Here is a 15289-nt window from a genome sequence, read left to right as displayed (position 1 = left end):
GACAACACAGCCAATTCCCTCTTGATATTGCCTTCCTGCTTTTGTAAACTTCTGACACTTTTTTTTTCTGTTCTATTTTCCTCTCAACAAGAGCAGCTCCTTCACTCTGTTTGATAAAAGGAGAATGCTGTGACTAACACAGTGCATGAGCTTAACAACATCCTCAGAAACATCAATTTCAAGGACTTTTATATGTTAATTTGATAATATACTCATTTTTAAGCATATTGAACATATTCAAGGACAAATAAGATTTCTATTAAGATAATGGATTGGACTACATGATATGAAAACTGCAAACAGGAGGGAAGGAGAAGTAATGGCAACTGGCCATCATTAGATGATGTAGAGGCAACAAAGAGGCAGGGAGCAGGTACCTGTTCAGAAACAGATGCCCTTGAAGAATAGAAAACCACAAAATGATAATAGGACAGGTAAAGAAACAGGGCAGAGAAACAGGCCTGTGGCAGAAGAGCAAGAGTTACCCCATGGCATCTAGCACAGCATTTATTATCAAGGGGCATAAAACCTGAGATGATGTAGTACTTCAGTCCTGGAAGCCTTCTGAACCCAAATTCTTCATTTCTTCCTGAACTATGTGGGTTGGTTTAAACACAATTATTTGCCTAAGAACAGGATAAGCTACAGGCCACAGATCAACTTGTGGAGCAGCTCATGTTTCTGACATTTCCCAGTGCCAAGCAAGTGCCTGGGAATCACCTTGCTAAATTCACAAAAGTGTAAAACTCCTCCTGCTGCTCTGAGCGATGGAGATAGAAAAATGTGTCAAAAATCATCATTTAATACGCAAATACTAGTTTGCTGAAAATGTAAGATAATAAAAGCATGGAGTGATTCACAATTGCTCCAGGAGTTCTTTGGATTACTGGGAGTAACTTGAACTGTTTTTTTGAGCAGCAAGTCAGTATTTCTCAGTGAGCATTCCTGATTAGAATCATGGCTTTGCTTTATTTTTTTCTTAACTTTTTTGACATTTTCTATCTGGGACAACATATTTGTGTTTTGTGAGCTTCCAAGGATGAAGGTTTTATTTCTTTCTTTCTTTCTCCCAATTCTTGTGTGAGTAGGACAAATTCTTTGGGAATGAATAGAAGCTATTTGGCCTGCAAGAGTTATCCTTTTTTGGTTCTATCTTTCTCCCATGATGTCATGCAGTTATTTTTCTGAATGACTTCAATGTGTTTGCCTCAACAAGTCTGCTATTTTTTAATTATTATTGTACTCTTCATCTTTTTGAAAGGAAAATTCCACCTTTTCATTAAAAACTCCCTCAAACCTACAACAAAAAATCCCAAACAAGAGCCAATTCTTCTTTTCCCCTCATGGTTCATCATAATATCTGGGAATTGTATTGTAAGGAATATATAAGATGGTAAGTACTATATGTGTCCTGCAAATATCAACTCCTGTTACAATTTCTGTGTGAAGAACCTCTGATAACATCAAGGTGACTGTAAGTAATTGGTAGGACTCATATAATTTTAATCTTACAGTTTTTGAATCTGTTATTGTCAATGCCTCTCTACCTCTCTACTCCATTCTAATAGTTAAGTATGATGATGATGAAAATATATTACATTTGATACAATTATATTAGTAGGAATTTTAAAAACATTTCCACCTACTCCCTCAAAAAAATTAATAAAATTTTCTAAAAGAAAGGATTCGATAGAAAGGAAATTATAAAAGAATTACAAAGATTTCTCTAAAAGATTTCTGTGGTAACTGGAAGCATACAGTCATCTCCCTCTCATCTGGTTTCAGAAGTAAAGGGGACAAATTCCAGATTGCTAAAATGGAATTTGTTAATGTAGAATTTGGAACAGCTAATTGGGATAGCAAATCTGAATCTGATAAGAAGATAATTTGTGACACTGACTACCTTTCCTGCCTAGTCTTGGTAAAACAAATTTGTATAATCTGATCGTTGGCCTGTCAGTGCTAAAATAAATACAAGTATTTCCTGAGAAGCTTGAGGAAAATCCTGTGCTCCTAGCACGGCGTTTTTTCTCTCCTAATGAGAATTTATAACAGGACCTTGTCTGCTGAGAGTCCACTGGATTTAGGAGGCTGCTGTGACACATTGTGGTACTTCAGGGTGGATACAGTCAGAACAGAGGCAGCCAGGTGCCCCAGAATGTGTGGCAGCAGCAGTTCTGGCCTAGGGGACAGAGGTGTCCACTGCAGTCTCCTGCGCTGGCTGCTCCTCAGGAGGAGGTGACACTCATGGGGGACACTCAGGGACACTCCCAGGGCCATGGACTACAGCAGTGTGGGGAAGAACTCCCCTGGGAAGAACACCAGTGACTGCACCAATCTTCCTGAATACCTCTGATGCACTCTGTAACTGCTTCAAAGATGGAACATGTTATTTATATTATATTTAAAATCCCCAGAAATATTCAGTTGGTGTTGGCTTATTTCCCCTTTATTGACTCAAGTCCCTGACATACCACAGCTGTTCAAAATCCATTTTCATACCTTCAAAATTAATTCCAAACCACATGTATTCACCCCTTTGTTGTTGTTTCTCACTTTCTGAAAGGCTTATGAAAGTAAAATATAACCATTATGAATTATAATCTATTTTGACATTGAAGATACATTCTTCTATACAAGTGGGATTGTCAGATCACTGACAGAATGACATACCTTTGCAAAGTCCTTTACCTAGCTTTTAGATTTGAACAATTTGAAATAAAAACATCTGAATTAAACACTCCACAAAATCCTGAGTAATTTCGGGAGTTTTAAACACGACTTCCAATTCTTTTTCCATAGTCCCAAATCACATGTACAGAATAATGCCCCTTGGTTAGAATCTCTTTACACACCTCTGTTATGTGCTGTGCCTTTATTTGTATTTCCTCACAGTGTGTGCAGTTATAATACAACAGGTAAAGGTAATGAGGAGCTGGTAATAAAACATGAGAAATAAAATCTTTGTGCTTCTCTCATGTTCTTCAATACCTCTCAAGGAAAAGCCCAGAAGAAATCCACATTAGAAAGGCACACAGAAAAGCTGTCAAGGACTCAGTAGGCAAAAAAAGAACCAGAAAACCTAGTCACACAAATGTTTGCACTATGGGAATGTGGTGAGTCTCCCCCTCTCTGCTTATCAAGATAAATTATGTTGTAACTGCCATTTCTCTCATTCTCGAAGTTTTCAATGAAATTCAGCTGGTTAAAATCTAACCTTTCCAATCCAAGCTCAGACTGTGGTCTCCATGAGTCAGAAGTTGCCCTATGAAATAACAGCAATGGTTTTGGGGGATTCTTTTTGAGTGGGGGTTGTTTTTTATTTTGGTCTGTTTCTGCTTGTGTTTTTTTTTGGTTATTTAATTCCTGCATTTTCGTTGCCACTCATGCAAAAAAGAAAACATCCCATTCTCCAAGGGAAAACATAAGGAATGGTATTCAACACTTACACTATTTTTATTAATTTATAACTCATGCTTTTGGCAGCAATGCATGGGATTGTCTATGTATTTCTTTTTTCACTAAACAGAGACATTCTGCTTTAAATTTTCTGCATATTTAAAGTACAACTGTCCTTCTCCCTAACATAAACTACCATAAACTTCTCACTACTACTTAATGCTAAGTTTCTTACTGGAATATATATCAAGCTGTTTGAATATTCATACTGTGGAGTAGGGGGACCATGGGACAATTACTCACTAACTGGAATGTTTAAAAAGAAAAGCAAAAGCAAAAAAACCCTTCATTTTCTGTGTCTTCAGTTATAATTTTCTAATAGACTGACCATACAGAGCAACTGATACAAAGGACAAATTTTTAAACTTATTTTAAAGTAACATTATGTAATATTAATTTCATATTTTAAAATTATAAATCATCCTGCTCTTTTCAGGAACTGCACTGTTACTGAAAAGATGCTTTAAAAAAAAGGGTGGATCTAATAAATGAGATGCAAAGGATGCAGCAAACTCACTGGAGTTTAATTATGGCATTGATTTATCAGAAAGTCAGTATTCCAAAATATTTTAAGGTACTAGAAAAACAGGATTTTCCCAAGACTGACAGGAACTGAGAAGATTTTTAGCACAACTGGAGAGAGTTCTTGGCAGACAAGCCTAATCTTGAGGAGCATTCTAGAATCCCTGTGCAAGTTTTGCAAAGATTCAATTGATTCTGAAGAAAAAGATAATCAACATAACATAATAGTTTACATGTAGATTATTTAATTCTACATATTATGTTTATGTCAATAAAAATGAAAGCCTAAAATAACAAAATAATTAGTTAAAGCTACAAGTTAAAAGGAGGTAGGTGTAAGGGGGTTCACACATAAACTTGATTCTGTAAAGAAAAATCTCCAACTCACAAAGACAAAGCAAGTTCAGAACTTTTGCAATTCAGTAATTTCACAGAATTCCTTGGACAGAACACATCCTTTAAACCATTATAATCAGATTTAACTGTCATGTCTCTTAACTCTCTTAGCAGCAGGTGAAAAGATTGAGTAACTGCAAACACATTGTAACCATTAACTGCTGGTAATATCAAATAAGGCCAACCTTTCACACACTACTTTTTTCATGCTAGCCATATCCAAAATTTAGGTTCATAACCTTTTATGCTAATTCCTCCGGATAAAAATTTTTGGGGAAATCTACAGTTCAGTGCTGAGCAAATGAAATGAAGCTGCTATTTGTTAAATTTTAACACGCAGACCCATGACCTGCAGTGACCACAAAGCCAACATTCCTTTGGTCCTGCAGCCCTGGAATGGCACAGCTGAGCTGCAGAGCAGACAGATGAACTGAACTCTGGAAGCAAAAAATTCACCTACCTGGGTTCTCCAGCTGTGACCAAACACTTGAGAGAAGTGATAAGTCTTTAGATGTCACCCCATTTACTGACTTTTTATCATCCTCAAGCCCCACGAAATGGAACTGCCTTCCTGAGCCAGTGGGGTTCAGCTGAATTACCTTCTACAGCAGTTAAAGATTTCTGAATTCATTATGCCACAGTATCTGCAGTCCAGTCACACTGAGACCTGTGAGGGGACAGAGCTTATCCAAGAGCTCAGTGGAGCTCATATGCACAGGCTTCATGTGGAGAGAGGTAATGGAAATAACCTGGAATAAAATTATTAAAGATTTCTTTGCTTACATCTGGCAAGCAGAGATCATACTCAGAGTTAGGCCCAGAAGGGTTAAAACTTGGTTAAATATGTAGATTTTTCACAGAAATAACAAAAGCACATGCTCAACAGGCAGGTCACTTTCTTGCCAACATCAAATCTCAATTCCAAGCCTTTGGGTCATTCCAGAATTTCAAAGAATAAAGCTGCCAGACCTTTGTTTTTCAATAAGGACAGTACAGAACACACGTCTCTGGCTTACTTAAAAAAAAAAAATAAATTGAAGTTTACCACGTTGATTTTCTAAGTTGTTTCTTTGGATTTTGTGTATTTGTTTGTTTTAAGGATTGCTATGGTATTCATAGTTACCCAAACTACATCCCAGACTATCACATGTGGATATTGGGTACAGCTGCATAACTTCTAGGAATACTCATTTGGAATTTGTTGACACTTGGACTGAGTGCCAAAACATCATATCTGCAGAATCTGAAGATTAAAATGTCTCTAAATTATATTCTTCATAGGCAAGAAATATATTTAATGTTTCAAGATACAAGCACATATAATATAATGTTCACTGATATAAAATTAGAACTCTTACAATTGCCTCTTAATAGTTCTTCCTTCACAGGGCTCTTTCAATTTCTAGAGTTTTTACACAATGAGTTTTAGGTAATAAGTTCATATGTCCAATAGTCTAGGAAAATCTAAGAAAAGCAATTTAATTTGAAAAAGCTCAACATGACAGAGAAAGTGGGGATGTTGGAGCTAATGCAGTGCAGTTCCTTCAGCACCAATGGTGACACTCTTCTTCCCTCTCCCCAAACCAGCACCTCCTGACATGATGCTGGTCAGAAGGACCTTGCTTATCTTTTTAAGTAAGCTCAAGGAGTGAAGCAAGCAAGATGCTATTCTCACAAAAAAGGGAATTATTTTCTGCCAGTTCTCTTCCCTGAACTGGTATAACAGCAAGGTAGGAATATGAAGCCAGGATCAAGATGACCATTCCTGTCTGGAGCTTCACTGTGTGCAAGTCAAAAATAACAAAGATAATGCTATTTGAAACAACAGCAGGGGAAACAAAAAGAGATGTGGCTTTTGAAGCCACAACTTCTGAAGCCAAAATTAAGCTTCCAAGCTTCTAGCCTTCTATGTGTCTATTAGTTTTTCTCATGTTTCTGATTCATAATCAGTCTGAGATTCTTTTGCTCAGAGAAGTATTGCTTATATCTTAAGATTTATATAAAGCAGCTGCTGGCTTTGTAAATCGTCTTTCTGCTTAGAAGTTATGTGGTGTGATAATTCTCACTTTTCCTATTTTATTCCACTCTAACACCTCTTACATAGTCTGCTCATAAGAAGCAGTGAGGTGAATAAGTATTGCATGAAATAGAGAATGCCACCAGTAGAGCTTGTAGGTAAAACACTCAGAATTGTTAAGAAACTACCTTTGAAAAAGCATCTGCGCCGACGTGGGAAATCTATCTGAGTGCAAAGTAGGGACTGTGGTTGTGGTTGTGAAACTGCTGTATCATTAAAAACCTCAGAGGATGTGAAATCAGCCATATGCTGTCAGGGCTGAGTCATCCATGTCTCAGACATGGGGCTGTGGAAAATGTCCCACCCCAGTTCAGAGGGAACATAAAAGGACAATGGGGTATCTGAGCCAGATGGCAACAAATTCACCCAAACTCTGCCTGCAGTCCAGGGTCTTAAGCTATAGATTTTCCCCAAAATTGAAAGGAAGATCAACAGCTACAACCATACCTTAAAAGCGAAAGCATTTGAGAAATGCTGTGAATCACAGAAAGAAAGAGAACTTGTGCATGGAGAAGGAACAGTGAGGTGTGCTTTGCTAACTGAGGGCCAGCCAAATGAGAAGAAAACTGGCTTCAGAACTGTGACACAGACATGTATGCAACTTAATTTAGCAAAGTGGATGGCACAGAGTGCACAGACTATGCCCAAAACAACATTAGAACCAAGGAAGGGAAGAATACACAGTATATGCAGTGTTTTCTCAGCTGTATGATAGATGGCAGCTAATACAAAGAATCACTGATTTTATGAAATTTTTACACCTGTGCTTGTCTTCTTCAACTATCACATCTTTCCAAGAGGTGAACTATAAACTCTGAGTGCATAAAAGGGGGGCAAAAGGAAAAGCTGTGCTTAACCTTTCAGAGAATGTAGCAGCACAGCTGTCAGTGCTCATGCTTGGGGCAGGAGCACACATGCAAGCAGCCAGCAAAGTCTCACATTTACTGAGGAATAGAAGACAAATAATCTGACTGGAAACTGAACCAGAGAGAAATCTGCTTTCCACTTAAGTCAAACAAAGCTTAAAGGTATATAGGCTTCAAGAGAAAGAATGGGAAAAAAGCAAACCTGTCCATGTCCAGCTGACCTGCTTCTTACTATTGCATCAGTTGAAATTCGCAGGTCAGTTGTTAAATTTTCACTTTCAATAGAAGTTAACACTATTATGATTATTTTGGAAAACCTTCCATGCAGTCATACCTATAAATGGCTCTTCACTACAGAGATGCTCTTCACTGAATAACTTTTACACAAATTGAGCTGTTGTTACTTGTCTATTCTTCCTATGGTTTTAGCCAAATGCCAGAGCAAGATTTCCTACCTGAGACAAGCACTTGTTCCCAATGGAATCTATATTCTTCCCTATATTGTAAAATTATACCCAAGCTACTAAACTGGGATTTCAAACCATTTGTAGATATACCAAAAATTGCATCAGGACAACATTCAGAGTTGTTTTCTTGACATTACAGGTAATTAATTCTGTCCTTGGGCTTCTTTACTCATAAGAATAATTTATTTGTAAGACAGCAATTTGCATTTTTAGTGTTTTCAATGCCTCTTCATTATTATGTATTTCTTATTTGTTCATAGAAAAAAAAAGTATGAGGGTGCATTGTGATTGTCTTTTCTTCTGGGTGGAGAACCACAAGCAAGAACTTTGGAACTCACACATTAGCACAACATTCAAGTCAAACCATGTCCAAACAGCTCTGGCTGCCTGCACTTCAAAGCACTGGCAAAGCCCCACACAATGTTCTTCCAAGGTTTGCTCGATTGCCATAGTGGTGAATCATGACCATAAAAGAAGCTGTGTGAACGTTGGTTGGGTTTTTTCTCTTCATACAGGAAACAGTAAAACATTCATAAAGAAGTGAGGTCAAAAGAGAACTAAAGAACTGTTCTTCAGTGGGATCTAAGTGGCCAGTTTCTTTTTTCCACCTGGGACACCCAGTCAAAACATTTGTTATTGAAGATCTCGCTGTGACTCACATGTTTAAATTCCAGATACAGATTTAACTCACTCCTAACTCTGACAAACTGTGACAAACAAATCCTGAAACGTTTTATATCAATCAATCTGACAGAATTTTGTCTAAGTCACTCCAGAGCATTCTAATTGTTTTGGGTTTATTACTCATAAAAAAATTAAAGTATGGCAAAAATTGTCGTTTCGCTCATAGAAAATTTAATGTTTTGCAAAATTAGACATCAAAGCTAATGAAGGAAGCATTAACATATATTATGAATTTGCATTGCCAAAAATTCTGATACAGAGATTCTGAAATGTTGTCTTTTCTTTTGAAAGTGAGTAGTTGTCTTTTCTTTTTGAAAGGCATTTCAAGTTTAATAAATGACATGCATGTCCTCAAAAAAAATTGCTCATCTGTCCAGACTTTCAAAAACATACCAATCTTTCAACTGCATGGCAAATCATGGAAAATCTTGCTTAGTACAATACTTCTCCAGAAATATTTCCTCTATGGCATTTCAATTTTTTTCTTGCAGATAAAAACCTGAGTTATTATTTCTGCTATAGAAAAGAGCACACTTATTTCAGTGTAAGATAGGATATGTACTATAAAATCTTTATATGAAAGAAATCTTTTCTTAAAGAAAAAAGGATTATGTAAAACACATATCCATTTAATTACAAATAAATGATTATATAATTCAAATTGCTAAGATCTGTAACTAGTACTCTTAATAGTACAAAATGCATTCTAATTTATTTTCTCTTTATGGGTATCTACTGGAGAAAACATTTGAATTGCAGACTTGAATCTCAAGGGAGAAGAACATGGAAAGGCAAAGCCGAGTGAAATATGAAGTTCGGGTATCTTTTGGAACTCCACACTCATGTAGAAAACAGCCCTTCTCTTCAGAATGTCAAAGTTGACATCTGAGGGTTGTGCACTGAATTGCCACTTTTGTAGACCAAAAGCACACAGCAACAGTACGACAGCAGTTGCTGTGTACTGACTTTCAAACAATCTGTCTTTAAGGACAATCAGTCAGGTATGAAAATGGGAAATTTGAGATTTCTTTACAGCATTAAATATCACCCATTCAGCTGTCAGTCCTACTCAAAAAAACTGGTTTGATTTAATAATTTTTAAAGTAAGCATTAAGCTAATAAACAGCTTTCAGTAGGCAAATTTTACAGCTTCAGCTCTTGTCTAAATTACAAATATTGAAATTTAAATAACATAAAAATGTAAAAGCAAAGCTGTAACATTTCAAATAAAAGACTTCCTATTCCAGTGAACATATATCTGTACAAAATGTGTTTGCTGTTGACAGGGAGTGATGAGAGCCAAGTGGATTCAGCAGTAATTTACAATTGTTTCAAACATACATAATACAGAACATTATGCCAAATTCAGATGAGAACAGTAAAGCTCCTTTACAAAATACAGCTATGTTTAATAATTTCCATTAAGTTGGTTTTTGGCACCAGAAAGATTCCTATGACCCAATTTCCACCTGCTTATTGGCTTTATATACCATCCAAAGTAAAGTAGCAAATGGGAAACCGCTCAGTAAAAGGTAACAAAACATTTGGTTTGTAACAGTCTGCCATGTCTATGACATTATTTCTCCACTTAACTTACGAAAAATAATTATGGGTTAGGAAAGTGATGGAGACTCTGAACAGTACAGTTCTTTAGGGAAATCTGAGTTAGGAGACCAACGGATTGATGCTCTGACAATTTGTAGCAGCAAACAAATAATCACAAACATTTATTAGAGTTACTATAAAAATCCTCATTTTTTATATAACGTGTGTGGGTTTCACATAATTACAAATACAAGAGTCAGCAGTGCAATACCAGGTAATGCAGACAGAAATATTAGATTCCAAGCCCTAGATATTTTTTAAACAGATGGCTTCCTAATGGTTTTGTTTATTCAAATAAAATTCCACTTGAGCTTTTCAGGGGAAGATTGTTTAACTGAACCCTATTTAATAATCTCTAATTGTATATGTGCAAAATAGCTCAAGCTAATGCACACTAAGTTAGGAGATTTCATGCTGCAAATGTGACAACGTTGGCAAGTGCAACAGTGGCAAATCTATAACATTTTAAATAGAAAATTTCCCCAGGAGGTAAAACTTATATCTTAAAATTCTGTGGGGAAACACACTGGCAACTGCCCCTTATGTGCAGCCTTTCAAAAGGCTTGATCTCAGTCTCTTTCTGCCTCCCAAGAAACATCAGTAATCAAATCCATTCAAGCCACTACAATTGCACCTGTTTGCACAAGGCTTGAACTCTAACTTGTCTGAAGTTGATTTGGTTACCAAAATCTCATTAAATACTGCTATTTAATGGCTCAGCCATTTCAAACATCTATTGGTTTGCATAGGCCTGTGCAAAAGTAAAATTCTCAGCCCTGAATACATGTGGTTTGAGTGTCTTGTTTATAAAACTGGTCTTTTAATTAAAATGCATTTAATAACACACAGTATGTGCTTACTCTATACAAAGTCCCTAAAGACTTTGAATTCTGCACTACAGGATTTTTAAACTGAGGTCAAAGAAATGACAGTTTGCTTCTGGGAAAGAAGCAAAAGTTTTCAGGAAGGTCAAACCAATGAATCTTTGGAAAGCCTGGCCATAATGCCCTAATTAGGTCATCCTGAAATAAAAAGTACTTTGTTACATCACTTGGCTCTTCTGCAAATAAAGATGATATTTTATTAATGCCTACTTGTTATGTATTTTCATGGAACCATAGAATATCCTAAGTTGGAAGGAACCCACAAGGATCATTGAGTCCAGGCACAGGATACCCCTACAATTCCACCATGTGCCTGAGAGAGTTATCCAAATGCTTCCTGAACTCCTAAGCACCAGACTGTATAGGAAAATTTGCTGTCTACTTCAAAATTATTTTAAATAGGTGGTTTAAATACACTTTTCCTGCCTGCTATCTTCCACCAAAGGGAAAGCTTGCTATTTCAAATCACTCAGATGTTTTAACCACAGTCACATTTTGATGTGTACTTTTATCAAAAGGGACTTCTCATGTAACAGTAGTGAATTATCAAGCACAGAGTCCAACTCTGTAACATAATAGAGGTGATAATCAATAACCATTATAATGGTAATCATAATGATAATCACTCATAAAATTCAAATAATTCAATGTTAGCATGGTTTGAAGGTTAGTCTGATTGCTTTTAGTGTAATGGTAATTGCTCATCTAACATGTAGCTATTCCTTTAGAGAAGATTCCTACAATGCAGTTTGTAGCATCTTCATATTCCCTCATCTTGGAAAAAGTCCTGATCCCATTTATGTGATCTACACTAAAGAAACTAATTAAAGGTTACTTCTGAAAAAAAATAAAAAAGAAAGGTATTTGTAGTTTTACCTTCTATTAACAAATCTATTCATTGTATATTTAAGGAGAAAGACCCTCAAACTGAAGTAAGCCTGTTATGTGTTGTTTCAATACTGCAATTCTATTAGTCCTGATCACACTGCTCTTTTCCATTCCCCCTTTCTTTACCTCCAAGGCTTCATAAGGTGCTCAAGTCCCTCCTCATGCAGACTCGTTTTCCAGCAATGCCTTGTCCCGTTGTCACACGAGGGTCCAGTAGCCCTGCACTAGGACAAGAAAGGGTTCTTTAGAAGTTCCTGTGATACTAAAGCTACAGACACACTACTACTTCAGGGCAAGGGAAATAATGTGAACACCATCATTCACCTTTTAAACTGAGAGCATTGTGTGCACTACGACTCCACAAGCTTTTAATAAGGAAAAAGAATTGTTAATTACTTGTTAATGTTAATTCTACTCTTTCTGTTTATAAAGGTGTTTTTCTGTTGCAGCAATCTAAGAATGCAACTTGGAAAAAAAGTCAGTTGAAGGTCAGGAAGCTATAAATGCTAAATTTAATTTGCACAAAAGTCTCTCTGCACACACTCAACATTGATATCGCAGTAAAATATTTTTAAACTTTACACTGTAAATTAGAAAAAAATGTGTAAGTGACTTATGTATGGTTCAACTTGGCTAAATTATTTTGGACCAATTTAAGTTCAAGCTTCAGGTGCTTCTATTACAGAGTTGGATACTGCACTTTGCAGGCACTGCATTTATTACATGAAGAGTTATATCCTAAGCAAATTAAAAATATTTTTATAGTTTGCTACCTTTCTTTGTGAGCCCCAGAGACTTTTTCTCTACACCAAAAGAACTCTCTCTGCATAAATAATGTATTTTATGAGTTTCTACTCTGCATGGTTTTTAAATCCAGACACTTTCAAGCTACCTTCATAAGCCCTCTCCTGGAGGGATCTGCTAACCAGCAATGTGCACAGTTGGCAGAATGTACAGGACCTTTAAAAAGAGCAACATTCACTTTTTGCTTAGATGTCCTAATAAATCCAAACACAGCACAAGAGAAAACACAGTATTTGAATAAAACAAAAGAAAGATTTTGTTGAAACTTTAAAAAAAAACCCACAAAAAACCCCAAAAAACCCACAAAAAAACCCAAAACCAAAACACCAAAAAAACTTTAACAGGAAATTAATGTTAAACCTTTCATTCAAAAAATAAAGCTGTAAGGATACAAAGAGAGCATATGTGGAAATTGAAATAAAAAATAAATTGAAGTATTGTTTCTTCTTTGCTGTGCTCTGTCTTCCACACAAACTCAAAAGCAAAAATAATAATTAGATTATTGAAACAAAAAGACAAAAATCCAAATTGAACTTACTCCCATTTGTAATGCAATCAGAGCATTACAGATAAGTGGCCTGAATCTTGGAGTCCTGGTCTGTCTGTTAGGGAAGAGGGAATGCACTGGACATGAACTGGAATTAGTATGTCTCACACCACTGACCACAGGCAACAGGATAAACCCTTCTCTTTGTCCTTATATGATGCTTAAACTACAGCAGGAAAATATTTGAAGAGAACTGTAGCAGATACTAAATGTCACTGGAAAGTACTTTTGCGTATTTATTCAAGGAATTTTAAAAACTTTGTGCCTTTTCCTACAAATATCAAGATGAAAAGGCTATGCTGGCCCACAGACCTCCATTTTTACACAAATATTATCCAGGAAAACCTAGACTATGATTTCAAAGAACAGCTATTCTAATTTTTCTTTTACTTCATTTCCCCTGCCCCCTCCCAGTACTGCATAAGTCCTGTGAAGCATTCAAGTTTCATTAAAAAACAGCTCCTGTGTAACTGCCCAGGTTAGGTTTACAGTGAATATTTATCTGTGACACCTCGGGCACACTTTCAGTGCCTGCTGTTGTGAAGACATCTCAAAAAGTACGAATTTGTCTTTTTTGCCTAAGGCAACTGCTCAGAACGAACTTCTCCAAGAAATCTCTGACACAGTAATTCACTTCCAAATTCACAAAGCCTGACTCCACATTGTTGAAAGGAACGTCCTCACCGACTGAACACACATTTCCAACTCCCCGCTCTGAGACGGGATTTACAATCCCAAGAAAAGCTGCACTGCAGGTCTTTTCAGGACAAGAGGGCAGGGCAGGCAGGGAGCGAGATCACTGCATCAACTGAGACTCCATAAAACAACACTGGCCCTGTGCACTGAATTAGAATACCATAGTTCAGTTAAATAACACGGTTCAGTTCAAACACTGCAGAGGCAGAGGGAAGGGGAGAGGACTGAGACACAAAAATATGGTATTTTCATGTATTTTCTGCAGACAGATCCTGGAAGGATTTCAGAAAGAACAAATGAGGCAGAATATCTTTAAATATCTACGGTCATATTGGTCAAATGAAATTGAAGAAAACTGTCATACCTGATTAAGTCAAACACTTTATAATAGACATAAAACAAGTTAATTCACCATTCATGGAAAAAACCAAATCACATAATACCAAGTGAATAAATACTAAATTTATTTATGCAATGATTCTTTTAATATGCAATAATGCCTCACATGAAAATAAAATTTACTTATGGAGCTCAACTGAATTAAAACTCAGAGTAACATCAGAGAGGTAACTATCCTATCACTTCTATTTTACAGATGGAGAAACCAGAGACACAGAAGGGTTAAAGTGTGCTGCCCAATGGCACCCTAAAAACTGGGGGCTAAGCTGACAGTGACAAAAATCAGATTATCCAGCGCCATCCTACCAGGGAAAAAAATTATCTGTCTCATAAATAACAGAGCAGCTCAGAAGTGTTTCTCCACTTTGCCAACATTGTGGATAAATGTTGGCAGTGTAAATGTGTGGAATTTGGCACAGAGCCTCTTTCCTTACAATGTGTCATTCATCCTCATTTTTAGCAATTCAGTGGCTGTTCCTTTTAGGTGGCTGTTAAAGGGAAGAATAACAGAACAAAACCAGACAATAGAATGCACTTATATCACACTAATGAAACATAAGTTAAGTAGAACATCCTCTAAATTGGTAGCAATAAAACAGCTCCACAACAACTTTCAGATTAAGTGCTGGAGCTGTTCTAGCCCCAGGATCTATTGAAATATTAATTTTTCTGGTTTGATTTTGTTGAAAAACAAAAGTAAAATTCACTGTGATATGATTTTATAGTAAACAGAAAGAAGTGCCAGTAAAACTGCCAGAGCAATTACTCTATCTAGAGCTACCAAAGACAGGACAGACTGTAGTTTCCCCCTACAATGCTGTAAATCTTCACAGGTTCCCTGAAGAACCACCCTCAACTAAAAACTTGAGCTGAATACAATATTAAATTCACATTTACAAAACACTTTAAACCTCTGCAGGTTGACTCAGAGTTGAGTCTCCCAGCCATAGCTACTTACACACAGTTCCAAAAATTAAAGGATTCCTGTCTTTTAA

At 36.5% G+C, this 15289-nt stretch overlaps 1 long non-coding RNA gene across 1 annotated transcript; it reads right to left on the bottom strand.

Moving 5' to 3' along the window:
• Positions 1-10136: 10136 nt before the first annotated feature.
• Positions 10137-12336, bottom strand: LOC136368173 (uncharacterized). Its single transcript, XR_010744786.1, has 2 exons — positions 11975-12336; positions 10137-11317 (listed from the first exon to the last, which is right to left on the bottom strand). It is a non-coding gene; the product is annotated as an uncharacterized lncRNA (long non-coding RNA).
• Positions 12337-15289: the final 2953 nt, after the last annotated feature.

This window comes from Sylvia atricapilla, chromosome 15, assembly GCF_009819655.1.
Source record: "Sylvia atricapilla isolate bSylAtr1 chromosome 15, bSylAtr1.pri, whole genome shotgun sequence".
Taxonomy (NCBI): Eukaryota; Metazoa; Chordata; class Aves; order Passeriformes; family Sylviidae; genus Sylvia; species Sylvia atricapilla.
This window is presented reverse-complemented; position numbering and strand designations above follow the sequence as displayed.